Source organism: Siphateles boraxobius, unplaced genomic scaffold (assembly GCF_051911475.1).
Source record: "Siphateles boraxobius isolate OS27281-9 unplaced genomic scaffold, OSU_SipBor_1 99, whole genome shotgun sequence".
Classification (NCBI taxonomy): domain Eukaryota; kingdom Metazoa; phylum Chordata; class Actinopteri; order Cypriniformes; family Leuciscidae; genus Siphateles; species Siphateles boraxobius.
In genome coordinates, this window is record NW_027509229.1 from 42,501 (window position 1) to 55,000 (window position 12,500).

Below are 12,500 nucleotides of genomic sequence, written 5' to 3' on the forward strand. Positions count from 1 at the left end.
TTAATGAAGAAAACTAAGAAGAACTTTTGAAAAAACTCAAACTCTTTCATGCTCTCTGAAGAATCTCAGAGACTTTTAAAGGCTTTCTGAAGAAGCTCAGTGAGTCTTTTTTTTAAACTAAGAAGAACTTTTGAAAAAACTCAAACTCTTTCATGCTCTCTGAAGAATCTCAGAGACTTTTAAAGGCTTTCTGAAGAAGCTCAGGGACTCTTTTTTTTAAACTAAGAAGAACTTTTGAAAAAACTCAAACTCTTTCATGCTCTCTGAAGAATCTCAGAGACTTTTAAAGGCTTTCTGAAGAAGCTCAGTGAGTCTTTTTTTTTTAGTAAGAAGAACTTTTGAAAAAACTCAAACTCTTTCATGCTCTCTGAAGAATCTCAGAGACTTTTAAAGGCTTTCTGAAGAAGCTCAGGGACTCTTTATTTATTTTATTTTTTTTTTAAATCAAAAAAGCTTACAGCACCTGGTATTCCCAGGCGGTCTCCCATCCAAGTACTAACCAGGCCCGACCCTGCTTAGCTTCCGAGATCAGACGAGATCGGGCATGACCAAGGTGGTATGGCCGTAAGCGAAAACTGCTGCCAAAATTGGGCAATTTAAAAGGTTAGACCATTAATGAAGAAAACTAAGAAGAACTTTTGAAAAAACTCAAACTCTTTCATGCTCTCTGAAGAATCTCAGAGACTTTTAAAGGCTTTCTGAAGAAGCTCAGTGAGTCTTTTTTTTAAACTAAGAAGAACTTTTGAAAAAACTCAAACTCTTTCATGCTCTCTGAAGAATCTCAGAGACTTTTAAGGCTTTCTGAAGAAGCTCAGGGACTCTTTTTTTTAAACTAAGAAGAACTTTTGAAAAAACTCAAACTCTTTCATGCTCTCTGAAGAATCTCAGAGACTTTTAAAGGCTTTCTGAAGAAGCTCAGTGAGTTTTTTTTTTTAGTAAGAAGAACTTTTGAAAAAACTCAAACTCTTTCATGCTCTCTGAAGAATCTCAGAGACTTTTAAAGGCTTTCTGAAGAAGCTCAGGGACTCTTTTTTTTTTTCTTTTTTTTTTTTTTAAATCAAAAAAGCTTACAGCACCTGGTATTCCCAGGCGGTCTCCCATCCAAGTACTAACCAGGCCCGACCCTGATTAGCTTCCGAGATCAGACGAGATCGGGCATGACCAAGGTGGTATGGCCGTAAGCGAAAACTGCTGCCAAAATTGGCCTATTTAAAAGGTTAGACCATTAATGAAGAAAACTAAGAAGAACTTTTGAAAAAACTCAAACTCTTTCATGCTCTCTGAAGAATCTCAGAGACTTTTAAAGGCTTTCTGAAGAAGCTCAGTGAGTCTTTTTTTTTAAACTAAGAAGAACTTTTGAAAAAACTCAAACTCTTTCATGCACTCTGAAGAATCTCAGAGACTTTTAAAGGCTTTCTGAAGAAGCTCAGGGACTCTTTTTTTTTTTTTTGTTGTTTTTTTTTAAATCAAAAAAGCTTACAGCACCTGGTATTCCCAGGCGGTCTCCCATCCAAGCACTAACCAGGCCCGACCCTGCTTAGCTTCCGAGATCAGACGAGATCGGGCGTGACCAAGGTGGTATGGCCGTAAGCGAAAACTGCTGCCAAAATTGGGCAATTTAAAAGGTTAGACCATTAATGAAGAAAACTAAGAAGAACTTTTGAAAAAACTCAAACTCTTTCATGCTCTCTGAAGAATCTCAGAGACTTTTAAAGGCTTTCTGAAGAAGCTCAGTGAGTCTTTTTTTTAAACTAAGAAGAACTTTTGAAAAAACTCAAACTCTTTCATGCTCTCTGAAGAATCTCAGAGACTTTTAAAGGCTTTCTGAAGAAGCTCAGGGACTCTTTTTTTTTTTTTTGTTGTTTTTTTTTAAATCAAAAAAGCTTACAGCACCTGGTATTCCCAGGCGGTCTCCCATCCAAGCACTAACCAGGCCCGACCCTGCTTAGCTTCCGAGATCAGACGAGATCGGGCGTGACCAAGGTGGTATGGCCGTAAGCGAAAACTGCTGCCAAAATTGGGCAATTTAAAAGGTTAGACCATTAATGAAGAAAACTAAGAAGAACTTTTGAAAAAACTCAAACTCTTTCATGCTCTCTGAAGAATCTCAGAGACTTTTAAAGGCTTTCTGAAGAAGCTCAGTGACTCTTTTTTTTAAACTAAGAAGAACTTTTGAAAAAACTCAAACTCTTTCATGCTCTCTGAAGAATCTCAGAGACTTTTAAAGGCTTTCTGAAGAAGCTCAGTGAGTCTTTTTTTTAAAGTAAGAAGAACTTTTGAAAAAACTCAAACTCTTTCATGCTCTCTGAAGAATCTCAGAGACTTTTAAAGGCTTTCTGAAGAAGCTCAGGGACTCTTTTTTTTTCTTTTTTTTTTTTTTAAATCAAAAAAGCTTACAGCACCTGGTATTCCCAGGCGGTCTCCCATCCAAGTACTAACCAGGCCCGACCCTGATTAGCTTCCGAGATCAGACGAGATCGGGCATGACTTTTTTTTTTTTTTTTTTTTTTTTTTATTAAATTTTTTATCATTGCTTTACATAAAACACATCATTATATATTTATACATTTCCATCTTGTTCAATACTTTGGCAAGTAAAAGTGTTTTTGTTTAAAAACACACATGACATCCTTGTTAAAAATTCCATAAAATTCCCCCATTTTGCTCTCCATTTTAAAATAATTGTACAATATTTCCACATAATCATCTACCATCGGTTTAAAAAGCCCCCATAGATCTAAAACAACATCTCTGTTTTTTGCTATGTTCCTTCTTTTCCATATTGCTTTCTTCGCCAGTAGTAAGCACAAATTCACAAGCTTCTTATTTACATTTTTTTCTGCCATTCCCAACATAAAACATGTATCCCATTCAGCAACCACTTCTTTTCCTCTTAATTCTTTTATAAAATCTTTCAGTTCATTAAAAAAAAATTAAGCTTTTCACAATATAAAAACAAGTGTAAAATCCCTTCATCTTCCTTCTTACATACTTTACATTGTGCATTACTTTCTTTTTTCATTATACACAATCTCATTTCAGTATATATCACATTTTGTCTAATAAAATAATCCAAACATTCCAAACCTACATCTAACCAACTCCATGCTCTGTTTTTCCAGACATCTTTTTCTTCAATTCCATTCAAATTCCTTAACCAAACCTCATTAGCCCCTGGTTTTTTAAAAACTCTGTTTCTAAAAAACTCATAAAACATTTTCACAGTTCCCATATTAAAATCCACCTTCTTGTCTTTACATTTTAAATACACCGTCATTTTGTTTTCTTTTCCATCATTATTGTTGACCTCCTCTAACCATTGACCTGGGATTGCTTTTTTAACATCTTCATATTGTTTTTTTAAACTGATCACATTATAGTCTTCCTTTTCCTCCTCCATCGCATCCTTTATCACTTGTAGTGGTAAAAATCCCTCCTTCCACTCCCATAAAATATCCCTCACTTTTACAATGCCTGCTTGCATCCATTTCTTAAAATAGATATCACGCTCATTTATCTTTATTTTGTCATTTAAAAACAAAGGTTGATTTAAAATCATTTCCCTCCCTTCTGGATTAAAATCCACCTCTGTCAAAAAAAGCCTCCAAGCATTTAAAACCTCTTTATAAAATTGTGGAATTCCCTCCATCATCCCAGCTTTTATCTTCATCCATAAAGTGTTTTCCCCCAGGTTAAAATTCCCACATTTATTTAAATAAAATACCATCAATTCCTTCCAATCAGCTCTATTATTATCATCCAAGTACTTCTTTACCACTTTTACCCTCATGCTTTTCATTTTCAGTTCCACATCCACCAGTCCCATCCCTCCCTCCTCCGGTTTTCCTATTAGCGTATAATACGCTACCCTTGAAGGCTTTTTATCCCATAAATATTCTAAAACAATCGTTTTTATTCTCTTAAAAGCCCAGTTTGGTAATGACATTACTTGCAATTTATACCACATCTTTGATAACATTAAACTGTTTACAGTTAAAATTTTCCCTTTCAAACTTAAAAATCTATTTCTCCAAAAAATCAATCTTCTTTCCATTTCTCCCAATGTCTCTTCCCACATATTATCAATAGCTTCCTTCTCATTTTTTGCTACAATTGCCCCTAAAATCTTCATCTCTTGTACTTCCTTAAATTTAAAAACATCTGTTAAACTCTCTGTCCTTCCAAACTTCATATATATTGTTTTTTCCTCATTTATTTTTGCCCCTGAGCCTTCGCAATAACATTTTATTTTTCTCATCACTTCTTTTATGCTTTCCCTATTTTCCACCACAACTGTCGTATCATCTGCATATTGAAAAATTGGAGTTAATTCTTTTCTTCCTTCAAATTGTATCCCTTTTATCTCTTTGTCTCTATTTATTAAAAGCCCTAAAGGTTCTGCCACCAAAGAATATAACTGTGCGGACAGTGGACATCCTTGTCTGATTGATCTTAAAACTTTAAAAGGTTGCGTTAAAAAACCATTACATTTTACTTTTGTTAAAATATCACTGTATAAAACTGAAATCCATTTGATAAAATTCTCTCCAAACCCAAATTGTTTTAAAATTCCCATTAAAAACCCTCGTTCCACTCTGTCAAAAGCCTTCTCAAAGTCCATACTTATTACATATGCTCTCTTTCCTTTTTCTTTTATATATCCCACTATATCTCTTATACTGCTTGTGATATCCGCAATGTCCCTCCCCTTAACTCCGTAAGCCTGGTTAGTTTCAATTATATCCGGCATTATCTCTTTTAATCTGTTTGCTAAAACTTTGGCTAAAATTTTTAAATCTGTGTTTAACATTGTGATAGGCCTATAATTCTTCAATTCCGTTTTGTCTCCTTTTCTCTTATAAATGATTTTCATTAATCCCAGTCCCATTCTTGGGTGTACTCTTTCTTTTTTAAAAATTTCTCCATAGATTTCTTTTAAAATTATGCTCATTTTTTCCTTAAAAATCTTATAAAACTCATTTCCAATTCCATCTATTCCTGGGCTTTTCTTTACTCCTAACTGATTTATGGCCTGTATAATTTCTTCTGTTGTTATTTCTCTTTCACAAACCCCCTTATCTGTCTCACTGACTTTTTTTGTTATCTGTTTAATTAAAAAATTCCTTTTTTCTTCATCTCCTCCTTCTGATTTAAAAAGTTCTTCATAAAACTGGCTTATTTCTTTTAAAATCCCTTCTGTGTTTAAAACCGCTTGTCCTTCTTTATTCTTAATTTCCTTAATTATTTCTGCCCTCCCCTTGCTTTTCTCAAGATTAAAAAAGAATTTGTTACATTTCTCCCCTTGCACCGTACATTTTGCTTTACTTCTTAACATCGCCCCCTTGTATTTCTTCTCTTCTATTTTCTTCAATTTGTCCTCCACTTCAAGTACTCTTTGCACGTTTACTTCATTTTTGTTTAACTCTTTTCTTAGCGTTTCTCTTATTTCTTCCTCCTCTGTTCTTTTCACCTTTTGTAACAACTTACAGTAGTTTATTGTGTATTTCTTAATTTCATATTTCATGTTTTCCCACCATTGTCTTTTATCTTCTATGTACATCAAGTCTTTTTTTCCTTCATCTAAAATGTTTTCTATCCCTTTTTTAAAATGCTCTTCCTTTAAGACATCAGTGTTTAAAATCCAAACCCCTGGTCCCTTCCTTTCTCTTTTAAAATCTAGTCTCATTAATACCATTTTGTGATCACTTAAAGTGGTTTCTTTATAAAAAATCCCATCAATAAAATGTTCTAAATTCCTGGTGTTTAAAAAGTAATCTATTCTGGTTTGACACATAAAATTCCCCACCAGCTGCCTTCTTGTAAATTCCTTCTTTTTTTCATTCCTCTCCCTCCACACGTCCATCATATTTTTTCCTCCCATCAATAACTTTAACTCTTTTCTACCCACATCCGACTTAAAAATCATTCCATTCACCATGTCCATTTTAGTAAAAACAGTGTTAAAATCTCCCCCAATTATTACCTTCTTCCATTCTTTCATTACTCTAGATATATCATTAAAATACATTTTCTTTTCCATTTGGTCATTTGGAGCATGTACGTTTATCAAAATAAAATCTTCTTCTTCTATCTTAATTTCTACAGCCATGCATTTCCCTTTTATGTCCTTATATATCAATTTTGCCTTAATACCTCTGTCTTTTCTTATTAACACTGCCACTCCACCTCCTTTCCCTTCTTTATTATTAAAAAATAATTCCCCTTCCCATTTTCTTTTAAAATCCTCCATTGCATTATCTTTCCAGTTTGTCTCTTGCAATAAAATTATATCCTCTTCTTTGCACATTTCCTTCACTTTTTCAAATTTCACACAGTTCATTAACCCTCTTGCATTAAAAGTCACAATACTCAGCACAATAAAATAAAAGATAAAAAAATTAAAAATCCCCATTCTTTCAGTTCATTTCCTCTCCTTCCTTTACATTTTCTCCACAGTCCTGTTTCTCATCACTTTTTTCAAAAGAAACTTTTTTCCTTGCTTTATCTAAATTTGGAATTACCTTACTTGTCCTTCTTCTTTTACTTGTTATTCCCTTTGTACCACCGTCGTCCATGTTTTCACTTCCTTTGTCCCTTTTTTCTTTCTCCGTGACTTGATCTTGCTCCTCTATCTTTTCCAGTTCAGTTTGCAAAGTCCCAGTTACTTCCATTCGTTCCTCCGTTTCCTCATTGTCTATCGTTAGTCCACTCCGTTCCGTTATGCCCTCAACATCCGCGCTTACAATCTCCTCTCTTGGCGTTCCTTCCATGCCCTCGTGTTGCTTCTCTTCTCTGTCTGCCTCATGCATCTGCCCGCTCATCAGTTCTTCCTCCTGTTGTTGGTCTCCGTCGTCGCACTCACACCTGCTCAACACAAGCTTGCAGCCTAGGCACCTCTCCGCTTTGCAGTCCCTCGCGAAGTGGCCCTTTTCCTCGCATTTAAAGCATTTGAATTCCGGACAGTCCTTCATCATATGTTCAGTGCTCATACACAACCTGCAGGTTCTCATCTGCTGGCTATGTATCACTCTGAAATACTGAGGACCCTCTTCCGTTTCCACTTTCATGCTGTAGGGCAAAGAATGCACTTCTTTCGGGAAGCGTACTCTCATGTACCTGGTTCCATCCTCTATGCTGGTGCCTGTGTACAATCTTCTTTTAATCTGTGAAATGGGAGTTACCCCCCATCCTTCCAGCTTTTGCAGGATTACGTCATCCTCCAGATAAGCAGGCAGATGCATGAAAGAGACAACCAAGTCCTTATTATTCAATTTTTTAATTTCACACATCTTTCCTTTTATTATCAGTCCATCATCCAGCTTCTCAATATCTTCCTCTTTCTCAAATGTAATTTCATATTCCTTCATCATTTTTGGTCTTATCGCTAGTATATTCGTCACATCCACCTTCTCCGTCAATGCTTTTATAATATCCTCCGCCTTCCCGTCCTGTACCTCCATCAAATCAATCACAATCGTTGCGTCCTTCGTGTAGTTTCTTCTGTTTCTCTTTTCAGGGTAATCCTTTTCTCGTTGTCCTTTGTCCAGTCCATTTTCCTTTCTCCGACGTGTTTCTCGTGCCAAGTCCTTATCCATAGCCGTTTGTCCGTCCATTTCTCCAAAAGAAAAAAAAAACTCAATCCCTCCCAATCAGCTAAGCTGTTGGGAGGACAAATACAAAAACTAATACGAAAAACTTAAACAAAAAAAAAATAACAAAAAAACACTGATTCTGACAAAAACAAACGAAAAAACACAGAAACACGTTTGGTGAGCCTTCCTCACCCACTACTGCCACACTACTTCCTGGTTGCTCTAGGGCGCCCTCAAGGTGGTATGGCCGTAAGCGAAAACTGCTGCCAAAATTGGGCAATTTAAAAGGTTAGACCATTAATGAAGAAAACTAAGAAGAACTTTTGAAAAAACTCAAACTCTTTCATGCTCTCTGAAGAATCTCAGAGACTTTTAAAGGCTTTCTGAAGAAGCTCAGTGAGTCTTTTTTTTAAACTAAGAAGAACTTTTGAAAAAACTCAAACTCTTTCATGCTCTCTGAAGAATCTCAGAGACTTTTAAAGGCTTTCTGAAGAAGCTCAGGGACTCTTTTTTTTTTTTTTGTTGTTTTTTTTTAAATCAAAAAAGCTTACAGCACCTGGTATTCCCAGGCGGTCTCCCATCCAAGCACTAACCAGGCCCGACCCTGCTTAGCTTCCGAGATCAGACGAGATCGGGCGTGACCAAGGTGGTATGGCCGTAAGCGAAAACTGCTGCCAAAATTGGGCAATTTAAAAGGTTAGACCATTAATGAAGAAAACTAAGAAGAACTTTTGAAAAAACTCAAACTCTTTCATGCTCTCTGAAGAATCTCAGAGACTTTTAAAGGCTTTCTGAAGAAGCTCAGTGAGTCTTTTTTTTAAACTAAGAAGAACTTTTGAAAAAACTCAAACTCTTTCATGCTCTCTGAAGAATCTCAGAGACTTTTAAAGGCTTTCTGAAGAAGCTCAGGGACTCTTTTTTTTTTTTTGTTGTTTTTTTTTAAATCAAAAAAGCTTACAGCACCTGGTATTCCCAGGCGGTCTCCCATCCAAGCACTAACCAGGCCCGACCCTGCTTAGCTTCCGAGATCAGACGAGATCGGGCGTGACCAAGGTGGTATGGCCGTAAGCGAAAACTGCTGCCAAAATTGGGCAATTTAAAAGGTTAGACCATTAATGAAGAAAACTAAGAAGAACTTTTGAAAAAACTCAAACTCTTTCATGCTCTCTGAAGAATCTCAGAGACTTTTAAAGGCTTTCTGAAGAAGCTCAGTGACTCTTTTTTTTAAACTAAGAAGAACTTTTGAAAAAACTCAAACTCTTTCATGCTCTCTGAAGAATCTCAGAGACTTTTAAAGGCTTTCTGAAGAAGCTCAGTGAGTCTTTTTTTTAAAGTAAGAAGAACTTTTGAAAAAACTCAAACTCTTTCATGCTCTCTGAAGAATCTCAGAGACTTTTAAAGGCTTTCTGAAGAAGCTCAGGGACTCTTTTTTTTTCTTTTTTTTTTTTTAAATCAAAAAAGCTTACAGCACCTGGTATTCCCAGGCGGTCTCCCATCCAAGTACTAACCAGGCCCGACCCTGATTAGCTTCCGAGATCAGACGAGATCGGGCATGACCAAGGTGGTATGGCCGTAAGCGAAAACTGCTGCCAAAATTGGGCTATTTAAAAGGTTAGACCATTAATGAAGAAAACTAAGAAGAACTTTTGAAAAAACTCAAACTCTTTCATGCTCTCTGAAGAATCTCAGAGACTTTTAAAGGCTTTCTGAAGAAGCTCAGTGAGTCTTTTTTTTAAACTAAGAAGAACTTTTGAAAAAACTCAAACTCTTTCATGCTCTCTGAAGAATCTCAGAGACTTTTAAAGGCTTGCTGAAGAAGCTCAGGGACTCTTTTTTTAAACTAAGAAGAACTTTTGAAAAAACTCAAACTCTTTCATGCTCTCTGAAGAATCTCAGAGACTTTTAAAGGCTTTCTGAAGAAGCTCAGTGAGTCTTTTTTTTAAACTAAGAAGAACTTTTGAAAAAACTCAAACTCTTTCATGCTCTCTGAAGAATCTCAGAGACTTTTAAAGGCTTTCTGAAGAAGCTCAGGGACTCTTTTTTTTAAACTAAGAACTTTTGAAAAAACTCAAACTCTTTCATGCTCTCTGAAGAATCTCAGAGACTTTTAAAGGCTTTCTGAAGAAGCTCAGTGAGTCTTTTTTTTTTAGTAAGAAGAACTTTTGAAAAAACTCAAACTCTTTCATGCTCTCTGAAGAATCTCAGAGACTTTTAAAGGCTTTCTGAAGAAGCTCAGGGACTCTTTTTTTTTTTCTTTTTTTTTTTTTTAAATCAAAAAAGCTTACAGCACCTGGTATTCCCAGGCGGTCTCCCATCCAAGTACTAACCAGGCCCGACCCTGCTTAGCTTCCGAGATCAGACGAGATCGGGCATGACCAAGGTGGTATGGCCGTAAGCGAAAACTGCTGCCAAAATTGGGCAATTTAAAAGGTTAGACCATTAATGAAGAAAACTAAGAAGAACTTTTGAAAAAACTCAAACTCTTTCATGCTCTCTGAAGAATCTCAGAGACTTTTAAAGGCTTTCTGAAGAAGCTCAGTGAGTCTTTTTTTTAAACTAAGAAGAACTTTTGAAAAAACTCAAACTCTTTCATGCTCTCTGAAGAATCTCAGAGACTTTTAAAGGCTTGCTGAAGAAGCTCAGGGACTCTTTTTTTAAACTAAGAAGAACTTTTGAAAAAACTCAAACTCTTTCATGCTCTCTGAAGAATCTCAGAGACTTTTAAAGGCTTTCTGAAGAAGCTCAGTGAGTCTTTTTTTTAAACTAAGAAGAACTTTTGAAAAAACTCAAACTCTTTCATGCTCTCTGAAGAATCTCAGAGACTTTTAAAGGCTTTCTGAAGAAGCTCAGGGACTCTTTTTTTTAAACTAAGAAGAACTTTTGAAAAAACTCAAACTCTTTCATGCTCTCTGAAGAATCTCAGAGACTTTTAAAGGCTTTCTGAAGAAGCTCAGTGAGTCTTTTTTTTTTAGTAAGAAGAACTTTTGAAAAAACTCAAACTCTTTCATGCTCTCTGAAGAATCTCAGAGACTTTTAAAGGCTTTCTGAAGAAGCTCAGGGACTCTTTTTTTTTTTCTTTTTTTTTTTTTTAAATCAAAAAAGCTTACAGCACCTGGTATTCCCAGGCGGTCTCCCATCCAAGTACTAACCAGGCCCGACCCTGATTAGCTTCCGAGATCAGACGAGATCGGGCATGACCAAGGTGGTATGGCCGTAAGCGAAAACTGCTGCCAAAATTGGCCTATTTAAAAGGTTAGACCATTAATGAAGAAAACTAAGAAGAACTTTTGAAAAAACTCAAACTCTTTCATGCTCTCTGAAGAATCTCAGAGACTTTTAAAGGCTTTCTGAAGAAGCTCAGTGAGTCTTTTTTTTTAAACTAAGAAGAACTTTTGAAAAAACTCAAACTCTTTCATGCTCTCTGAAGAATCTCAGAGACTTTTAAAGGCTTTCTGAAGAAGCTCAGGGACTCTTTTTTTTTTTTTTGTTGTTTTTTTTTAAATCAAAAAAGCTTACAGCACCTGGTATTCCCAGGCGGTCTCCCATCCAAGCACTAACCAGGCCCGACCCTGCTTAGCTTCCGAGATCAGACGAGATCGGGCGTGACCAAGGTGGTATGGCCGTAAGCGAAAACTGCTGCCAAAATTGGGCAATTTAAAAGGTTAGACCATTAATGAAGAAAACTAAGAAGAACTTTTGAAAAAACTCAAACTCTTTCATGCTCTCTGAAGAATCTCAGAGACTTTTAAAGGCTTTCTGAAGAAGCTCAGTGAGTCTTTTTTTTAAACTAAGAAGAACTTTTGAAAAAACTCAAACTCTTTCATGCTCTCTGAAGAATCTCAGAGACTTTTAAAGGCTTTCTGAAGAAGCTCAGGGACTCTTTTTTTTTTTTTTTGTTGTTTTTTTTTAAATCAAAAAAGCTTACAGCACCTGGTATTCCCAGGCGGTCTCCCATCCAAGCACTAACCAGGCCCGACCCTGCTTAGCTTCCGAGATCAGACGAGATCGGGCGTGACCAAGGTGGTATGGCCGTAAGCGAAAACTGCTGCCAAAATTGGGCAATTTAAAAGGTTAGACCATTAATGAAGAAAACTAAGAAGAACTTTTGAAAAAACTCAAACTCTTTCATGCTCTCTGAAGAATCTCAGAGACTTTTAAAGGCTTTCTGAAGAAGCTCAGTGACTCTTTTTTTTAAACTAAGAAGAACTTTTGAAAAAACTCAAACTCTTTCATGCTCTCTGAAGAATCTCAGAGACTTTTAAAGGCTTTCTGAAGAAGCTCAGTGAGTCTTTTTTTTAAAGTAAGAAGAACTTTTGAAAAAACTCAAACTCTTTCATGCTCTCTGAAGAATCTCAGAGACTTTTAAAGGCTTTCTGAAGAAGCTCAGGGACTCTTTTTTTTTCTTTTTTTTTTTTTTAAATCAAAAAAGCTTACAGCACCTGGTATTCCCAGGCGGTCTCCCATCCAAGCACTAACCAGGCCCGACCCTGCTTAGCTTCCGAGATCAGACGAGATCGGGCGTGACCAAGGTGGTATGGCCGTAAGCGAAAACTGCTGCCAAAATTGGGCAATTTAAAAGGTTAGACCATTAATGAAGAAAACTAAGAAGAACTTTTGAAAAAACTCAAACTCTTTCATGCTCTCTGAAGAATCTCAGAGACTTTTAAAGGCTTTCTGAAGAAGCTCAGTGAGTCTTTTTTTTAAACTAAGAAGAACTTTTGAAAAAACTCAAACTCTTTCATGCTCTCTGAAGAATCTCAGAGACTTTTAAAGTCTTGCTGAAGAAGCTCAGGGACTCTTTTTTTTAAACTAAGAAGAACTTTTGAAAAAACTCAAACTCTTTCATGCTCTCTGAAGAATCTCAGAGACTTTTAAAGGCTTTCTGAAGAAGCTCAGTGAGTCTTTTTT

At 36.1% G+C, this 12,500-nt stretch overlaps 12 non-coding genes across 12 annotated transcripts; all 12 read right to left on the bottom strand.

Moving 5' to 3' along the window:
- Nucleotides 1-451: 451 nt before the first annotated feature.
- LOC143734081 (5S ribosomal RNA) lies at nt 452-570 on the bottom strand. Its single transcript, XR_013201987.1, has one exon. It is a non-coding gene; the product is annotated as a 5S ribosomal RNA (ribosomal RNA).
- A 494-nt stretch (nt 571-1,064) lies between these two features.
- On the bottom strand, nt 1,065-1,183 carry LOC143734534 (5S ribosomal RNA). The gene has a single exon (XR_013202431.1). It is a non-coding gene; the product is annotated as a 5S ribosomal RNA (ribosomal RNA).
- Nucleotides 1,184-1,473: 290 nt separating this feature from the next.
- LOC143734382 (5S ribosomal RNA) lies at nt 1,474-1,592 on the bottom strand. The gene has a single exon (XR_013202280.1). It is a non-coding gene; the product is annotated as a 5S ribosomal RNA (ribosomal RNA).
- Nucleotides 1,593-1,881: 289 nt separating this feature from the next.
- LOC143734383 (5S ribosomal RNA) lies at nt 1,882-2,000 on the bottom strand. The gene has a single exon (XR_013202281.1). It is a non-coding gene; the product is annotated as a 5S ribosomal RNA (ribosomal RNA).
- Nucleotides 2,001-8,136: 6,136 nt separating this feature from the next.
- LOC143734384 (5S ribosomal RNA) lies at nt 8,137-8,255 on the bottom strand. The gene has a single exon (XR_013202282.1). It is a non-coding gene; the product is annotated as a 5S ribosomal RNA (ribosomal RNA).
- Nucleotides 8,256-8,543: 288 nt separating this feature from the next.
- On the bottom strand, nt 8,544-8,662 carry LOC143734385 (5S ribosomal RNA). Its single transcript, XR_013202283.1, has one exon. It is a non-coding gene; the product is annotated as a 5S ribosomal RNA (ribosomal RNA).
- Nucleotides 8,663-9,051: 389 nt separating this feature from the next.
- Nucleotides 9,052-9,170, bottom strand: LOC143734536 (5S ribosomal RNA). Its single transcript, XR_013202433.1, has one exon. It is a non-coding gene; the product is annotated as a 5S ribosomal RNA (ribosomal RNA).
- A 700-nt stretch (nt 9,171-9,870) lies between these two features.
- Nucleotides 9,871-9,989, bottom strand: LOC143734082 (5S ribosomal RNA). Its single transcript, XR_013201988.1, has one exon. It is a non-coding gene; the product is annotated as a 5S ribosomal RNA (ribosomal RNA).
- A 703-nt stretch (nt 9,990-10,692) lies between these two features.
- Nucleotides 10,693-10,811, bottom strand: LOC143734537 (5S ribosomal RNA). Its single transcript, XR_013202434.1, has one exon. It is a non-coding gene; the product is annotated as a 5S ribosomal RNA (ribosomal RNA).
- Nucleotides 10,812-11,101: 290 nt separating this feature from the next.
- Nucleotides 11,102-11,220, bottom strand: LOC143734386 (5S ribosomal RNA). The gene has a single exon (XR_013202284.1). It is a non-coding gene; the product is annotated as a 5S ribosomal RNA (ribosomal RNA).
- Nucleotides 11,221-11,510: 290 nt separating this feature from the next.
- LOC143734387 (5S ribosomal RNA) lies at nt 11,511-11,629 on the bottom strand. Its single transcript, XR_013202285.1, has one exon. It is a non-coding gene; the product is annotated as a 5S ribosomal RNA (ribosomal RNA).
- Nucleotides 11,630-12,019: 390 nt separating this feature from the next.
- LOC143734389 (5S ribosomal RNA) lies at nt 12,020-12,138 on the bottom strand. The gene has a single exon (XR_013202287.1). It is a non-coding gene; the product is annotated as a 5S ribosomal RNA (ribosomal RNA).
- Nucleotides 12,139-12,500: the final 362 nt, after the last annotated feature.